At 42.2% G+C, this 19,685-nt stretch overlaps 1 long non-coding RNA gene across 1 annotated transcript; it reads left to right on the plus strand.

Annotated features, from left to right (window-relative positions):
- The first annotated feature begins 3,236 nt into the window (after positions 1 to 3,236).
- LOC147572133 (uncharacterized) lies at positions 3,237 to 11,555 on the plus strand. The gene is made up of 2 exons (XR_015246747.1): positions 3,237 to 3,853; positions 11,269 to 11,555. It is a non-coding gene; the product is annotated as an uncharacterized LOC147572133 (long non-coding RNA).
- Positions 11,556 to 19,685: the final 8,130 nt, after the last annotated feature.

The following is a 19,685-nucleotide window of genomic DNA, read 5'->3' on the forward strand; positions in this document are numbered from 1 at the left end:
ATTTTGAGGATCAAAATCCCACGAAAACTTAGTCTTAGAGAAAGAACAAACGAAAGCTATGACTTCTTACAAATTGTAAAATTTCACAACGGATGAACGTGCCTCAGTAGAAAGAGCAAACAGGGTATAGAAACCAGGGCTTTCGTGACAGCCTCTTGGTAATGGTCGCCAGACATCACATGGGGAGGCTTGGCCTTCACCTCCACCCAGCAATAGCAAAGCACCTCCCTCTTCCCTGCATAGCGTCAGAGGAGGCCTAGTGAGGAGTCAAGATTTTTACCATCACCCAGAGGTAATAGGCTACCTTCTCTGGGGATATCAGTGGAGACCACATAGGCAAACACAACTCCTACCCCACTCAGCAGTAACCAGGAGACCCCCCCCCCCACCCGCTTTGGTGTCAATGGAGGCCAAGTGGGGCAACAGACTTCCACCTCCACCTGGCAGGATTTAAATAATATCCAGAGACTCATTACATAATAGGAAGAAAAAAAAAAAAAAAGTCAAGCTTTCAATAGAAAATTACTTTCATACCAAGAAGCAAGAAAATCTCAAACGGAAACAATGAAAGACAATAAATGAAAGCCAACGCCAAAAAGACAGAGATATTAGAATTATCTTACAAAGATAAAAGCGGCAATGTTAAAAACAGCTCAGTGACCAATCGCAGAACACTTGAAACAACTGAAAAACAGAAAGCGTCGGCAAAGAAAAAGGACCAAGTGGGACTTTCGGAACTGAAATAAGTACAGTGGCTGGAATGAAAAGCTTAGTTGAGGGCTCAATAACAGAAAGGGGGGGGGGGGCAGAGGAAGGCATCGGTGCACTGAAAAGTGAAAAAATAGGAACTATTCTAATCAGAACAAAAGAAGGAAAACGGCTGAACGAACAACTGTCCTCTTATCTCAGAAGGAGAGAAGAAAAAGGGTGGGGCTGAAAAAGTTCTCAATAGGGGCGCCTGGGTGGCGCAGTCGGTTAAGCGTCCGGCTTCAGCCAGGTCACGATCTCGCGGTCCGGGAGTTCGAGCCCCGTGTCGGGCTCTGGGCTGATGGCTCAGAGCCTGGAGCCTGTTTCCGATTCTGTGTCTCCCTCTCTCTCTGCCCCTCCCCCGTTCATGCTCTGTCTCTCTCTGTCCCAAAAATAAAAATAAACGTTGAAAAAAAAATTAAAAAAAAAAAAAAAAAAGTTCTCAATAATTCAACAAAAACATAAATCTACAGTCAAGAGGCTGCGGGAACTCCAAGTAGGATAAATCCAAAGAAAACTATGTCAAGAGGCGTCATGATTAAGCTTCTGAAACTGAAGACAAAAATGAAACTCTCTAAAGCAGCAAGAGAGAAAAGGACCCCTTAGTGCAGGGGAAAAATAACATGAATGACCATGAATTCCTCAGAGGTCATGGAGGCCAGACGGAAGTGGCCAATAGAAAGCAACTCTAACAACTCACTTCAGCCCTTCAGGGGGAGCACGGGACTGGTGTCGCTTCAGCCCTGGAGACGTCCCTGGACCAAAACCTAACCCCAGCTAAGGCTCTCTCCCGATGGGGACCCAGTCCCTAAGTCTGAGAACACCGCACACATGGGGCCCAGAAGCGGTGCAGGATTACTCGGCATGGAAGATGGAGCATCACTATGTCATTTCCAAAGCCCTGAAGGAAAAGAATGGCCAATCTACATCCTGTATGCAGGGGAAACTGTGGGGGGGCAGGCCCCAGTGCCAGGCTGAGACCGGGTCGAGCAACGTTCCCTGTTGACTCAGCCAACCCGGTGGTTCCCCCTCCCACTCCCCCACTTTCAAGGGCATACGAAAGCCTTGTCAAGGCTGAGAGAGTTAATTCCTGAAGCCCGTGGTCTGCAGGTGTTGGCAGTAATGCTACCTCCCTATTTCTACCCCGGGTCAGATAGAAACAAACATGGGAACTGTGTTTTGCTAGCAATCTATCAACAAGGTCTTGTTGTGACCTGTCTAGAAAATGCACAAAGAAACACAAAACTAAATGTTTTGGTTGGCAGCGATTATGTGAAACCTGATTATACTTAGAACGACCTGATCCATAAGAGTCTTATATTATAAAAGATTGTGTACAGCAACAATAAAGCCGTCACTTGGGCCATCAGCCCAGGGGACCCTCCTGTTCCCAAACTTTCTCTTCTCTCTTTTTTCTTGCATTCCCCTACCCTCAGGACCCTGACCTCAGTGTTTGTTGCGCCGGTCGCGACAGGAAACATCCTCAAGGAATGAAGGAGAAACTGAGACATTCTCAAATGGAGCAAAACTAAGAGAACTTATTGCCAGCAGATATATCTTAAAAGGGTGGCTCATATTGAAAAGATATATGCATCCCTGTTTGTTGCAGAACCATTTATAATGGTCAGCATACAGAAGCAACACAAGTGTCCATCCACAGATGAATGGACAAAGAAGATGTGGTGTGAAGGATATATACATACACACACACACACACACACACACACACACACACACAACGGAGTACTACTCAGCCATAAGGAAGAATGAAATCTTGCCATTTGCAGCAATATGGATGATCTGGAGGGTATTATGCTAAGCGAAATAAGTGTGTCAGAGAAAGACAAATACCATATGATTTCACTAATATGTGGCATTTAAGAAACAAAACAAATGAACAAACAAAGAAAAAAAGAGAGAAACAAAACAAAACACCCCAGACTCTTAAATACAGAGAACACACTGGTGGCTGGCTTCCAGAGAGGAGGTGGGTGGCAGGATGGTGAAATAAAGGAGATTAAGAATACACTTGTCTTGATGAGCAGCACTGAGAAACGTATGCACTTGTCGAATCACTACATGATACAACTGAAACTAAGCATAACACTGCATGTGAACCATACTTGAATAATAATAATAATATTAAAGAACAAGGCAAGGGCATGTGCAAGAAACCAGAGAAGATCTAATACAGAGAGAGGCACGCTGCCACGGCCACAGTGGCACCAGCTGTATACCCTCTTGGTCCCCCGCAAGGTCTTGATGGATTGCCCAAAGGATTTACATCGTTATGATCCTTCTGTTCTCATACTTGAAGTCGATGGACCTGGCAAGAAACCATAGGTTATTCCGGGATGTAGAGAGGAAGGGGTCAGAGAAAATGTGACAAGATGTTAAGTAGGACTTTTGTTATCCTGGGGCCCAAATATAGGAAACAAAGAGGCACCGTGACCTCATATTCTAAACTGGAAAGCATTCAGACACTGCTGCCGGGGGAGGTGGAATCTGCCTTCCCATAGCTATCCCGCCAACACCACCACCCCCAGGAGTGGGAAGGGATGGAATAAAGGCCTACTATCTTTGGCCCAGCAGGAGGTGAGAGGGTTCTTGAGGAAGACTTCAAGAAAATCGTTGCAGAGTTTGGAGGTGCTCCTTCCGAAGGAGAATTCCCATCTCACTCCCTGGCTTCGTATCTTCTTAGACAGCAGACTTTTTGACCTGCCCTTTACCTACCCAAATAGTGACCTAGGAGAACTGGAGGAAAACCGGGTGGAGGAGAGAGGGACCCCAGTGCCCAGCTGCAGCACCACCACGTAGCCCTGCAAAGGATTCCAGGACACGTTATGGAAAATAACCAAGCTTGAGCTCTTTGCCGTTGCCCCCGAGGGCAAGCTGTAAAGCAGAAATCCAACAGCGAGAAGCTTGGGTCTCCTGAAGGAGTGGCCTCTGGACAAGTCGGGAACCGGAAGCATCAGAGAAGAGAAGATCCAGAGCAGAGACATGTGCAGGCAGAGGCTTCTGCCGTGTCCCTTTAAGACTCACATGAACAGTCTGGAAGAAAGCCAACATCGGGACCCCTGACACACAGCCCAAAGTCAGAAAGGTGGTAAGTACCAGATTCAGACAAAGGCAATTTCCTCCAGGGTCTGCACTTTGCTAAATGAGTGAGTGAGGGAGTGAGTGAAGGCATGAATGACTAAATAATTAAAACTTGAGAAGGACAGTCAGGGGTCTGCCAGTGCTCTGTACCAGGGTGTGCTGGGCCGGGACTGCCCAAGCCTCTTCGTCAAGCACGTGTGCCTGGGTCATGGAGGTTAGACTTTCCTTTTCTCTCTCCAAGATGTAAGGAGAGCAACTACTGAGTTTAGATTTGACCAGACAGGGGGCCGCAATATTAAGTCACTTCACAGACTCAAAGCTCTCCTGTGATGAAAATGGCGGCCATCCGTCCTGCTGCCTGGGTCACGCCGTTTTCCCATGTGGCCCTCAGGTCCTTCGTGTGGTAGCCCTGGAGTTTCTAATCTTTGAGTAGCTTAATTAGCCAATTAGCCAAACTCTCATCTTTGACTTTCTAATCTTTGCTGCTTTGCAACTCCAGCACCTTTCCCACAGGCCTTTAATTTCCCATGTTGAAATGCTACTGACTGAAACTGGTTTTTTTCCTGATGGATACATCCTCCAACGTCTCCCACCGGTGGTCAACTCTCCTCTGTCTGGCCACCAACTGTAATAAAGAACTCACTCCTTCCCTATCAGCTCACTTCATCTTTGGAAATGGCTGGCTCCATACATTTTTCTTATATTACATCAAAATCCTTCTGCATCATCTGTTGTTCACTATTTTGCAGTTGTAGAAGCAAATACTTTTTTTTTTATTGTATTTTTTATTTTTTAAAATTTACATCCAAGTCAGTTAGCATCTAGTGCCACAATGATTTCAGGAGTGCCCCTTCCCCATTGAGCCCATCCCCCCTCCCACAACCCCTCCAGGAACCCTCTGTTTGTTCTCCATATTTAAGAGTCTCTTCCGTTCTTGTCCCCCTCCCTGTTTTTAGATTATTTTTGTTTCCCTTCCCTTATGTTCATCTGTTTTGCCTCTTAAAGTCCTCCTCTGAGTGAAGTCATATGATTTTTGTCTTTCTCCGACTAATTTCACTTAGCATAATACCCTCCAGTGCCATCCATGTAGTTGCAAATGGCAAGATTTCATTCTCTTTGATTGCCGAGTAATACTCCATTGTATATATATACCACATCTTCTTTATCCATTCATCCATCGGTGGACATTTGGGCTCTTTCCATACTTTGGCTATTGTCAATAGTGCTGCTATAAACATGGGGGACTTTACTTTTTATTTATTTTCTTTTTTTTTTTTGAAGTATCTAATAATAGAAGCAAATATTTTAAGTACTTAAATGCTTAAAGAAGTAAATCCCCACCTCATGAGTCATTTCCTTTCCAGAGCAAACATCTCAAATTTGGAAGAATAAACATGGACTTTGCCTCTTTCACTATTGAGATAACTGCCATTTTTAATAAGCGCCCCTTGACTGTATCTCCCTTAACGTGTGGTACCCAAAAGTGAATGCCTTCTTCCAGTTGGGCCTTGACCACCCAGGATAGAATATGGCTACCATTCCTTAAAGGATAAAATTATTCAGGGCACCTGTGTGGCTCAGGTGGTTAAGTGTCCGACTTCAGCTCAGGTCATGATCTCACAGTTTGTGAGCTCTAGCCCCATGTTAGGCTCTGTGCTGACAGCTCAGAGCCTGGAGCCTGCTTCCGATTCTGTGTGTGTCTCTCTCTCTCTGCCCCTCTCCTGCTCATGCTCTGTCACTCTCCATCTCTCAAAAATAAATAAATATATTTTTAAAAAACTTTTAAAAAAAGAATAAAATTTCTTGCCTTAGCAATTAGAAGGATTATCTTGAACGGAGACTCACATCATAACTGAGCTCTTTGAAAATGGCATCCAGAAATCTCCCTGAGGTTCACTGTAAGTCTAGAAGATGGTCAGCTTTCGTATATTGTGTTAATCTGCTGGGGCCACCATCACAAAATGCCAGAGACAGCGGCCTAAGGAGCAGAAATTTCTTTTCTCACCGTTCTGGAAGCTAAAAGTTCAATATCTAGATGTCCTCAGGGTTGGTTTCTTCTGAGGCCTTTCATCATCGGTTGTAGATGGCCATCCTTCCCCTGTGTCTTCACACAGTCTTTTCTCTGTACCTGTCTGTGTTCTAATCTCTTCTTATAAGCACTTCAGTCATATTAGGGCCCACTCTAATGACCTTATTTCACCTTAATTACCGCTTTAAAGACTATCTCCAAATTCAGTCACAAAATAAGGTACTGGACATATTAATCGGAGACTGGGGACACAATTCAGCCTATAAAGTATCCAGAGGGGCGCCTGGGTGGCTCAGTCGGTTAAGCGGCCGACTTCGGCTCAGGTCACGATCTCGCGGTCCGTGAGTTCGAGCCCCGCGTCGGGCTCTGTGCTGACAGCTCAGAGCCTGGAGCCTGTTTCGGATTCTGTGTGTCCCTCTCTCTCTGACCCTCCCCTGTTTATGCTCTGTCTCTCTCTGTGTCAAAAATAAATAAACGTTAAAAAAAAAAAAAATTAAAGTATCCAGAAATCCCTCTGGGTTTAAATTTTTTTTTTTTTCAACGTTTTTTATTTATTTTTGGGACAGAGAGAGACAGAGCATGAACGGGGGAGGGGCAGAGAGAGAGGGAGACACAGAATGGGAAACAGGCTCCAGGCTCCGAGCCATCAGCCCAGAGCCCGACGCGGGGCTCGAACTCACGGACCGCGAGATCGTGACCTGGCTGAAGTCGGACGCTTAACCGACTGTGCCACCCAGGCGCCCCCCTCTGGGTTTCATTGTGATAAGTCTAGAACATGGAGTATGGGGGAAGGGAGAGGGAAGTAATATAGTCAGACATAAATGTTAAAGAGTAAGGGTAAGGAGCTCAGATTTTGTTCCTGCTCTTTTCTCCTCCTTCATCAACTCCCAGCAACCTTCAGACAAGCAACTGGCAGGCGACTTGTCATGCCAAGGCTTCAACAGCAGGACTCCAGCTTGGGGAGCAGAGGAAGGAAGGCCCTTCTGGCTACAATAGTGCAATTTTTCTTTTCAACCCTTTGGCTACAACCAAGCGAGCAGAAGATCATTTGAAACCTCCGAGTATTTTGTCACTCTCTGGTACAGGCCCACGATGTACCGTGTAATGACAGCACCAATTGTCAGCGGCTTTGAGGGAATGCTTCCCTCTATCTCGAATGTCACTTTTCGAAGTGACTTGTGGTTATCAACATAGCAAACTCTGTGCCCAAGGAATTGACAAACCGAGCAAGAGAATTTGATGAGTCACTGCCTCTTTCCTACAATCTGACTTTTATGATCTCTAATCCACTTTTTGATCCAGAAAACAGCTGCTTCCTCCTTTTAGTGTGTCAGTGCTTAATCAGATTCTTCAGCCACAGTAGAAAGAAAACAGTAAGTAACGTGGTTGTAAGAGAATGAGCTAAAAGTAGAAATATCCGTCTAGCAGTGCAGCTCAAAGTATAGATTTGGGGGGACAGGCAGACTTGGGAACCAGTCCCAACACTGGTCTCACCAGACGTGACATGGGGGAAAGCGATCAAACACTATCGTGCCTCAGTTCCCTCCTCCTTTTTTATTTTTTTTAAAATTTTTTTAAGGTTTATTCATTTTTTAAAGACATAGACAGACTATGAGCGGGGGAGGGACAGAGAGAGGGAGACACGGAATCCAACGCAGGCTCCAGGCTCCGAGCTGTCAGCACAGCGCCCGACGCGGGGCTTGAACCCACAAACTAGGACATCATGACCTGAGCCGAAATGGGACACTTAACCGACCGAGCCACTCAGGCCCCTCTAAGCTGGCATTTTCTAGGTTATACAGTGCCCTACTCTTCTTCATTTAAATCACATTTTCTTAAAAGTTTAAAAAGAAATAAAAATCAGTTTGTGAGGGCTAAATTAAATGGTGAAATGCGTATGCGTGTAAAATGTTCTACCCAAATACTTGCTTCTATCTGCTTTACCCAAAAGTGGTACAAATAAGTAATCCAAAGCACATTTGCAAAATTGTGCGGATTTCTAAATGCACTGGCAAATGTGCATCGTTTCTCCTTATTTCACTTTATCTATCCCTTATTTCACTACTAAATGCCTAAAGGGCAGGTTAGCATTGAGAGTCTGGTGAAATCGTCAGCAACATATGTATTTCTGTGTATTCACATATGATCACACGGTTGTAGGCTTGGCAAGTGATTTCGTGGTTTAAAATTTTACCTTGGCAGAGAAGCAAGTGGAGCTGACATCTTGGTTTTGAACGTCATTAGCAAAATGCATCGACTGTGCTTCACACTGAAACATACTTAAATTCTTACATTCACCTGTGAGAAATTCCATGCCCCCGAAGGTTCTCGAGGGTGCGGGGTTTGATAGCTTCAGGCTGTTTGGTCTGTGGGTCCGCCTTTTCTGTATAATTACTGGCATTTCTCTGAAGGTTACAAAGGGGAGAAACAAGTTCTTAAAAATAAAGTTAATGGGTCTGTCTTCTGGGCCTCCAAAAGGAAATCGGGAGCGTGTCAGTTTAATGGCAATCTACCTGTCCTGTACAAGGTCAGCTAAGGTAATGTGCTTGCTTCATCAGACAGACATCCCACTGGTTAGCCACTGACCTTCTGAACAGCTTTGAAGCCATCAGGGAGAATATATCAAGCAGTATTTTTATCTTTGATCCATTAAGTGACTACATTTAAGCATTCAAGCCCACATCCTGACATTTACCTTAAAGGTGTTGCCTCCCAAATCCCGTCATTAATTCCATCAAAAGCTGCTTTAAAGCGCTTATTTTAATGGGCACATTTTGGTCCTGCGTCCCCAGCACATAAGGGTTTCAAGTGACTCATCGATGAAAAAAGGGGAAAGGAAACCTGTCTTCTCCTTTCTAATTTCACTCAAGTCAGCCATCGTTTATGGAGCACGCACTCTATCGTAGCCACTGGCTTAGGTAAGTTTCTCTCTCTCTTTTGAGTTGAGGTATAAGGGACATGTAACATTAAACTAGTTTCAGGCGTACAAAATAACGATTCAATGTTTGTATACGTGATGAAATGATCACCACAATGAGCCAACCTTCACCACCACACATAGCTGCAAATGTCTTTTCCTTGTGAGGACAACGTGTAAGATCTACTCTCTTGGCAACTTTCAAAGCATCTCCTGAGTATCTCACCAGGCAGGCTCCTCCTGTGTTCCCACAGAAGCGTTCTCCTTTCTCTGTTCTTAACTGGATGAAACCACCACTTAACTGATCGTGGTTTGCTTCACTCCCCCGCCCCTCTCCATCTAGATCCAATCAGCTATCAAGACGTGCTGGTCTCTTCCAATGCCTGGCCTTTCCAACCCACGATCCATTTGCAGGCCTGCTCTGTTAGCACAGCGTTGTTACCATTCCGTCTGCCGTCAGACTCGTCCTGCTCAGTTCTGGCCTTCACACAAGTCCCGCACTGCTGTGCCCTCCAGCCACCTTTCTGGGGGCCAGCACCCGCTACTATGTCAAGGCCACAACGCCTCCTTGGCACGGACTCAACCCGTTACTCGTGTTCTTGCACTGCCTCCACACTCACTTGACGTACCTACACTAGTCAAGGTCGGGAATGTTATGGTGAACTAAGTATCTACACAGAGGTTAGAGCTTAGTGGACTCTTCTAAAAAAATCCCATCTCTTCCTTCCAAGTCTAGATGAGTTTTACGGATTGTTAGACATCGCCTTCTCAAAGAGACTTCCCCTGACCCACCGGGATCCCCAACTCCCACCTGCGTCCCGCCTGTCTCTCCCCCCACCTCCCCCTCTGTGCTGCATGCGTGAATGAATAGATCTGCTCTCAGAGCCCTTATCGTCCATGGGAGGAGAGAAGAAATACATAAAAAATATATGATGTATATGTCCCCATAAAAATGCAGAGAGCAGTCGGGGAAACAAAGTGTCTGTACCCTACAAAAGAGAGAGATTACTTCCAGAAACATTTCCTGAGCACCTGGTGAGAACCAACTGCACTTGGAGATGAGGGGAGGAAGTGACCCACCACCCGTTTGAGGGAATCAGAATCCCATGGCATTTGCACTGGGGAGACTTTCTGTGAGGGAAGCGAGAGCTTTCTAAGCTGGAGTCTGGGCCACATAGTACAGAACGCTCTGCTGGGCAATGTGGATTTCACGCGTTAACATAAACAGTCAATTAATACCTATTTTATGTGTAATATGTATTATATGTTGTATTCTTACAATAAAGTTAGAGAAGAGGAAATGTTCTTAGAAAAATCATAAGGAAAATACATTTACAATACGGTACTCTATTTATTAGGAAACAAATCCATGTATAAGCGGACGTGCTCAGTTCAAACCGGGGCTGCTCAAGGGTCAACTGTGTATATTGCTAGTTAGTATCTGTTTCTACCTTCCAATCCCAGTGTGAGCTGGGAGCTTCTTGAGCGCAGGGACCAGACCTGTGTTAGCAACTTTGTGTCTTCAACACCCAGCAGAGTCCAGAGTTCCCAATGAACACTCAAGGACAGTTGTGGATTAATAGATTAGCCATCAATCACTTTTATACTCTATCCTCACTGGAAAAAAAAAAAAAGGATCACTTAATAATCATGTAACCTTTGGAATCCCAGCCCATTTGCCTTTTATGTTTACTAAGAAGAAATATACTTAGAAGAATTGTAAATCATTGCTTTTTTCCCCCCCCAACAATCCCATCTAACATTTTTATAGGATTGTCACATTGTTTTATGGATTTCTTGTATCCATAAATTAAGTCGCTGGAGCACAGGTGCACTCCTTCATGTGTAGACTCCAACTCTCAACATTTTTCAACTGTCTTGGAAAGAAGTATAAAACACTGACTAACTGCCCTGACATGTATCCATCTGCCTGATTTTCAAGCACAAAGCAAGACAAATGACTTTAATTTTTTTCTGCTGGCCTAGTAGGGGTTGGTACCTGCGTTGGAAAAGTTGATGTTTGATATCTGTCTAACTGCACAGTTCCGGTTATTTTTAGGCATTTTTATTTGAATGATTGAGGTCACTGCCAATTCACGACAAAATACCAACCTGCTGATTTTTCTCTTTAAATCTTTCTTTCTTCTCTTATGGGTGGTAAGAATCTATTCTTAATCTTAGACTTTCAGGATAATTCCTAGTTCCCGAGCTGTGCTGGGGGAGGATTGTTTCTAAAATGCCTTGTAGTCTCCCTCTCCTTTTTGTCACTGTTCATCCTATGTTTCTGCAGCTTAATGCCTCTGTGTGCATGCCCTCTCAACAATGCAATAATTTCCTGCCTTGTGTGATGGGAGCAGCTACGACAAGGCATCAAAATACCAAGAGCTAGGAAAAAGTTGATAAGCCCTTAAAATTGTGACTGTCTGATCCGAAACTATTCTTTACTCTTGTTACATACTCCTCTCTCCTTCCACAGAAAAGCAAGTGCCGTCATGCACAATTACATCAGTTCAGCTTCAGAATAAAACAACAACAACAATCCTGTATGCTGTTTGGGGTCCGCCAGAATAAAAGTTATGTGAAATGAACAAAGCGAACCAATCCAATCAGTTGCTGTTGTGTTTCTTATTCAGGTGAATAGGCTGCCTAGACTGAATCTTAATTGGAGATGTGGCTTATCGAAGCAAATGGAATTTCATATTTGGAATGGTTTGATTAACCACGTTGATCGTTATTGCAAAAAATAAACGTGCCCTTGAAGTCGTCAAAATTGTTACTTTTAACCATTAATATCAAGTGCGTCTCTTTCCCCACCAGCGTTTTCAGACCGTAGAACGTTCTTCGGTTGAGGAATGTTAACCTGTTCAGATCTGTGTACGAGGCTGCAGCACCCATCTCCGAAAAGGGACATTCTGCAGCCAAGTGACTCTTTCAACTCTTTTCCACGGCAGCCAAGAAGACATAGCAGATTCGTCTCTTGTGTTTCACTTGTAGCCATTCATCCCGTGATCTCTGCGACCATGGACCGTACATGTGTAGAGGACACTGAGCTTGAGGGGAAAACACTCCCCAACAGTCGTATGGAAACATGCAGAGGCAGCGACGGAGGCCAGGGTGCCTCATCTCCCCCCTGGACCCTGGATGTGTGTTTGCCTCACCTCGGGAGATGCTCAGACCTCCCCCTCCCCAGACCAAATGGTGAAATCTCTGAGAACGAGCCCAGGGATCTGTATCTGTTAAGCTCCCAAAGTGATTCTGACGCTCAGAAAGGTCTGAGAACCACTGATACACCTGCATTTCTTAGCAGAAGGTCTGCTTTCTTTCATATTAAAAAAAAAAAAAAATCTATTTTCATTAAGAGTAGTGCCAAACAGGGGCCCCTGGATGGCTCAGTCGGTTAAGCGTCCGACTCTTGGTTTCAGCTCAAGTCATGATCTCACAGTTTCGTGGGATCGAGCCCCGCATCGGGCTTGTGCTGGCAGTACAGAGCCTCCTTGGAATTCTCTCTCTGCCCCTCCCTCTCTTGCACTGTCTCTGTCTCTCTCAAAATAAATAAATGGATTAAAAACGAAGAAGAAGAAATAGTGCCAAATGCTGCTGCTGCCGTTTTGGGATTTTGTTGTTGTTGTTGTTGTTGTTGTTGTTGTTGTTTTTCCTTTTAACATATTGGTAACACCCCACTAGCTCTGTTCTTGTCTTTCTTCCAGGGAACTAAAATGATGAGTCCAAATTTTGGGCAGCTTGGTACAGCTTACCATTTGTTTCGACTGTCATGTACAAATAAAATAAGCAACAAGGCACTTTATGCAAAAAGAAACTCAAAGTCACCTGTAAAGTACTCACTTTTTTCAGTGACGTTATTGAGTGCCTACCGTGTACTATGCCCTTAGCACATATTAGTGAACACTGCATGCAATCATGGCCCTGTCCTCAGGGATTCTTCTGTTGTTGCTGTGGTTGACAGAAGGACGAGTAAACAATAACAATAGCTAATACTTATTGAGTGTGTAACTGTTCTAAGCGTTTTTTTCTACATTGTATTGTCTGATCGTCTCAGCGACCCTGAAAGGTGAGCATCACAATTGTGCCCGTTTTGCAAAGAGTAAACTGAAGTGAGATAAATTTCCCTACTCCTGTTGTCCGCAGTCCCGGATTACAGACCCCAGAGGGGACAAGTGCATAGCATTTACAGAAGCGTGTCTGCTTTTAAAGACCAAGCTTTGCTCAAGAATTTACAATAAACTGGGACAAGTCTTTAGAAGTGCTTACCATCACCCAGTAAGCCCCACTCAAATAAAGGAATGTCAGAGTCGGGGGTGGGGGGGGGAGTGAACTAATCACTTTAACTTACATTTATTTAAAGTCTTCTCACTAAGGGCGCCTGGGTGGCTCAGTCGGTTGGGCATCAGACTTGAGCTGAGGTCATGATCTCACAGTTGGTGAGTTTCAGCCCCACACTGGGCTTGCTGAAGCTGTCAGCACACAGTCTGCTTTGGATCCTCAGTTCCCCTCGCTCTCTGCCCTTCCCCCACTCGCGCTCTCTATAAATAAATAAATAGATAGATAGATAAAGTCTTCTTACTAAAAGTTGTGTTTCAGTTACCAAAGTAACTAAAAAGATAAAACAGTTATTTTTCTCCCACTGGAGTTATTTCTGTATAAAATTCAAAATGGCCAGGTGATGATCCAAATAACGCGTCACCTGCACAAACAGTTGCACGGCCACATTTTGATCAGACTGAGTCCCTCTGACTGCTTTCTGGAAGCTCTGGCACATTTGGTGAGATCACTCTCCCGACTCATTCACAACCATCCATCAAGTACTGTCTGTGCGCCTTGCACGTCAGGTACTGGAGATGGGGGAGGGAGGAAGTCCAGCCTGGACATATACTTACCTATGTGTATGTGATGGCAGTGTTGACAGAAGCTTCTAAGAGGAATAAGGCAGGGCAAGGTGATACACAGTGCTGGGAGAGCCAAGAGAGGTTCTTTTTTTTTTTTTTTAATTTTTTTTTTAACGTTTATTTATTTTTGAGACAGAGAGAGACAGAGCATGAATGGGGGAGGGTCACAGAGAGACGGAGACACAGAATTCGAAACAGGCTCCAGGCTCTGAGCGGTCAGCACAGAGCCCGACGCGGGGCTCGAACTCACGGACCGCGAGATCATGACCTGAGCTGAAGTCGGCCGCTTAACCGACTGAGCCACCCAGGCGCCCCGAGAGGTTCTTAATGTGAAGGACAGACAGAGAGAAAGTCTAATGAGATTCCATAAAACAAAGTCATACAAGAAGGGGAGGGACAAGTCCTAAGGGCTGATTGAACCAGGAATCAAAACTCTCCCAACAAAGAAAAGCCCAGAAACTGTCTCCTTGGCAAATTCTACCCAAAGTTTAAAGAATCAACACCAGTTGTTTTCAACATCTTCCAAAAAATTAAAAAGGAGAAAACATTCCCTAACATCTTAGGAGGCCAGAATCACCCTGATACCAAAGGCAGACAGAGGCATCATTAAGTAAAGGATTATGTAACAATAACCCTGTGAATATAGGTTTTAAAAATCCTCAACAAAATACCAGCAAACTGAATTAGCAGTACATAAAAGTATTACTCATGATGAGGAAATCAGATTTTTTCCAGGAAGGTAAGGTTGACTGAACAGCCAAAAGTTAATTAATGTAGTATACCGTATCAAAAAAACAAAACTCACATGATCATCTCAATAGATGCAGAAAAAGAACTTGATGAAATCCAACACCTGTTTATGATTTAAAAAAAAAATTCAACAAACTACAAACAGAAAGGAACGTTCTCAATCCGATAAAGTCCATCCACAAGAATGTCACAGCAGACTTCACACTTAATGGGAAATATTGAATGCTTTCCCCCTAAGATAAGTAACACAATAAGGATGTTTGCTGTTGCAACTCTATTCAACATTCTATTGGAGATTCTAGCCATGGCAATTAGGTAAGAAAATGAAATAAAAGACACCTAGACTACATAGAAAGAAGTCAAACTATTTCTGTTGGCAGATGGCATTATCCTAATATAGAAAATCCTAAGAAATCCACTTAGAACAAGAAAAAATGAGTGCAAGAAAGTTACAGAAGATCAATTTGCAAAAATAAATTTTATTTCTCTACACTACCTATGAACTATCCAGAACTTTAAAAAAACAATTCTATTCACAACACCAATGAAAATAATGAAATACTTAGGTACATTTAATGAAAGAAGTATAAAACATATTCTGAAAACTACAAAACATATTGAAAAAACTTTTAATACTTAGGTATTTCATTTAGATGAAAAGATATCCTATGGTCACGAATTGGAACATTTAATATTGTTAAGATAGCAATACTCTTCAATCTGCTTGACATTTTCAATGCAATCCGTCTCAAAATCCCAGCTAGTATTTTTTTTTTTTTTTGGCAGAAATTGACAAGCTCATCTTAAATATATAAGAAATTCAAGGGACTATAAATAACCAAAGTGGCATTGGGAAAAGTTGCAGGAGTCACACTTCCATATGACAAAAATTATTACAAATCTACAGTAATCAAGACAGTGGGATACTGGCATATTAACAGACAGATACATTAATGGAAGAGAATTGAAAGTCCAGAAATAAACAGTCCCCTTTATGGTCAATTGATTTCAACAAAGGTGTCAGGACATTTCAGTGGAGAAAGAATCATTTTTTCAACAATTGATGTTGGACTATTGGATATTCTACCTCATACCACATACAAAATTTAACTCAAAATGAATCAAAGACCTAAACAGAAGTGCTAAAACTGTAAAATTCTTACAAGAAAACACAGACATAAGCCTTAGTCATCTTGAATTAAGCAATGGTTTCTTAGCTATGATACCAAAAGCACAAGCAACAAAAGAAAAAATAGAAAATTTCACCTCATCAAAATTAAAAACTCAAGCTTCAGAGAATGCCATCAAGAAAGTGAAAAAAAGGTCATACAATTGGAAAAAAATGTTTGTGAATTCTCTATTTAATCAGGGGCTTATATCTAGAATATATACAAAGAACTCTTGCAACTCTAAAATAAAAAGACAGGGATGCCTCGTGGCTCACTGTGTTGAGCATCCAACTCTTGACTTCAGCTCAGTACTAATCTTACGGTGTGTGTAATCGAGCCCCGCATCAGGTTCCACGCTGACAGCACGGAGCCTGCTTGGGATTCTCTCTGCCCCTCCCCTGTTTGCACATGCTCTGTCTCTCTCTCTCTCAAATAAATAAACATTTAAAAAATTAAATAAAAAGACAAATAACCCAATTAGAAATGGGTAAAAGATCTGGATAGGCATTTCTCCAAAGAAGATACAAAAGTGGCTCATGTGCATAGGAAAAATGTTCAACATTCTTAGCCATCAGGGAAATACAAATCAACACCATGGTGACATTCCATTTTATACCCACAGTGATGACTCTGACCAAAAAGAAAGATACTAACAAGGGTCGCAGAGGATTTGGAGGAATTAGAACCTTTATACGCTGCCGGTGGAAATGTAAAATGGTGCAGCTGCTTTGGAAAACAGCCTGACAGTTCCTAAAAAAGTTGAATATAGTTACCAGATGGCCCAGCTCTCTACCCAGGAAAATGGATGTATGAAAACTTGTTCACACAAAAACTTATATACAAGCGTTCACAGTAGCTTTATTTATAATAGCCAAAAAGTGAAAAAAAAAAAAATGTCCAAGTGAAGAACAGGAATATAATGTGGTACAGCCATACAATGGAATATTATTCCATAATAAAAAGGATTGAACCACTGATACATGCTAAAATGTATCAAAAAAACATTTGTTAAGTGACATAAATCAATCACGAAAGTCCACGTGTTGTATGATCCCATTCATAGAAAGTCTAGAATTGGCAAGACTGTTGTCAGGAAGTAGATTAGATGGTTGTCTAGCATGGGGGTGACTTCTTTTTTTTTTTAAATTTTTAACGTTTATTTTATTTTTGGGACAGAGAGAGACAGAGCATGAACGGGGGAGGGGCAGAGAGAGAGGGAGACACAGAATCGGAAACAGGCTCCAGGCTCTGAGCCATCAGCCCAGAGCCCGATGCGGGGCTCGAACTCACGGACTGCGAGATCGTGACCTGGCTGAAGTCGGACGCTTAACCGACTGCGCCACCCAGGCGCCCCATGGGGGTGACTTCTAATGAGAAGAGGGTTCCTTTCTTGGGTTCACAAAAATGTTATGAAACTAATCGTGGTGATGTCTGCACAGCTCTGTGAATATAATAAAAACCATTTAATTGTACACCTTAAGAGTATGAAATTGTGTCCTATGTGAATTTTATCATAATAAAAAAGTAAAAAAATCCAATATATTTTCTCTCAATATCTGTATACACACATATATTTAATTTAACATGAGTTCAAATTATACATTCCTTTTTTAAATAAATATATAATGTACATCTGGAAAGAGTTTAAGTAGTGGGAGAAATCGCAAATCATGGTTCTCTCATTTGTGATTATTTAATTAAAAATTTCAAAACAAAAAATGTCACAACTGTGAGATCATGACCTGAGCCGAAATGAAGAGTCAGATGCTTAACCTACTGAGCCACCCAGGAATCTTTATCAGTTCCTTTCTTCTGCTGGCTTTAGGCTTCATTTGTTGTTCTTTTTCTAGCTCCTTTCTAGTTCCTTCCTCATTAGTTTGTTTATTTGAGATTTTTCTTGCTTCTTGAGGAAGGCCTGTGGTGCTACACACTTTCTTCTTAGGATATCTTTTGCTGCATCCCAAAAGTTTTAGGCCATGGTGTTTTCATTTTCATTTGTTGCTATGTATTTTGTTTATTTCCATTTTGATTTCCTGATTGACCCATTCATTGTTTACTAGCATGTTGTTTAAAATCCATGTATTTGTGGTCTTTCCAAATTTTTTTCTTGTGGTTGACTTCTAGTTTTGTAGCATTGTGGTCAGAAAAGATACATGGTATAATTTAGAACTACAGGCCAATATCCCTGATGAACATGGATGCAAAAATTCTCAATAGCAAACTGAATCCAACAATACATTAAAAAACCATTCACCATGATCAAGTGGGACTTATTCCAGGGCTGCAAGTGTGATTCATTATTTACAAATCAATCAATGTGATACATCACATTAATAAAAGAAAGGATAAGAACCATATAATCCTCTCAAAAGATGGAGAAAAAGCACTTGACAAAGTATAACATCCATTCATGATAAAAACCCTTTACAAAGTGGGTTTAGAGGAAACATATCGGAACATAATAAAGGTCATATATGAAAAACCCACAACTAATATCACCCTCAATGGTGAAAAACAGAGAGCTTTTCCTTTATGGTAAGGAATAAGACAGCGATGTCCACTCTCACCCCTGTTATTTGCGTTAGTACTAGAAGACCTAGCCACAGCAATCAGACCACAAAAAGAAATAAAAGGCATCCAAATTTGCAAGGAGGAAATAAAATTTTCACTATTTACAGATGATATGATACTTTATATAGAAAACCCAAAAGACTCCACCAAAAAAAAATTCTAGAGCTGATCAATGAATTCAGTAGTCACAGGATACAAAAATCAATGTACAGGAAGCTGTTGCATTTCTATACACCAATAATGAAGCACAGAAGAAGAAATTAACAATCCCATTTTCAACTGCACCAAAAACAATAAGATACCTAGGAAGAAACCTAATCAAAGAATTGAAAGACCTATATGCTGAAAACTATAAAACACTTGTGAAGGAAACTGAAGATGACACAAAGAAATGGAAAAACATTCCATGCTCATGGATTAGAAAAGCAAATATTGTTAAAAGGTCTGTACTACCCAAAACAATCTACACATTTAATCCAATCCCTATCAAAATACCAGCAGCATTTTTCACAGGCTACAACAAATAATCCTAAAATTTGTATGGAACCACAAAAGACCCCAAATAGCCAAAGTGATGTTGAAAAAGCAAAGCAAAGCTGGAAGCATCACAATTCCAGACTTCAAGTTATATTACAAAGCTGTAGTGCTCAGAGCAGTATGGTCCTGGCACAAAAATAGACATGTAGATCAATAAAACAGAATAGAAAACCCAGAAATGAATCCACAGCTTACAGTCAATTAACCTTTGACAAAGCAGGAAAGAATATCCAGTGGGAAAAAGAGAGTCTCTTCAACAAATTGTGTTGGGAAAACTGGACAGCGACATGCAAAGGAATGAACCTGGACCACTTTCTTACCCCATACACAAAAATAAATGCAAAATCGATGACAGACATAAACGTTAAGACAGGAAGCCATCAAAGTCCTAGAGGAGGAAACAGGCAACGACCGCTTTGACCTCAGCCTCAGCAACTTCTTATTTGACATGTCTCCAGAGGCAAGGGAATTAAAAATGAACTATTGAGACGTCATCAAGATAAAAAGCTTCTGCATGGCGAAGAAAACAACCAAACTAAAAGGCAACTGACAGAATGCGAGACGATATTTGCAAATGACATATCAGATAAAGGGTTAGTATCAAAAATCCATAAATAACTTACCAAACTCAACACCCAAAAAACAAATAACCCAGTGAAGAAATGGGCAGAAGAAATAAACACTTTTCCAAAAAAGACACCCAGATGGCTGACAAACACATGAAAAAATACTCAACATCACTCATCATCAGGGAAATACAAATCAAAACCACAATGAGATACCACCTCACGCCTGTCAGAATGGCTAACATTAACAACTGAGGCAACAACAGATGTTGGCAAGGACGCGGAGAAAGAGGATCTCTTTCACATTGTTGGTGGCAATGCAAGCTGGTGCAGCCACTCTGGACAACAGGATGGAGGTTCCTCAAAAAACTAAAAATAGAACTACCCTACGACCCA

The sequence above is a fragment of the Puma concolor genome, chromosome F2 (assembly GCF_028749965.1).
Source record: "Puma concolor isolate L17-30 chromosome F2, mPumCon1.1.hap2, whole genome shotgun sequence".
Taxonomy (NCBI): domain Eukaryota; kingdom Metazoa; phylum Chordata; class Mammalia; order Carnivora; family Felidae; genus Puma; species Puma concolor.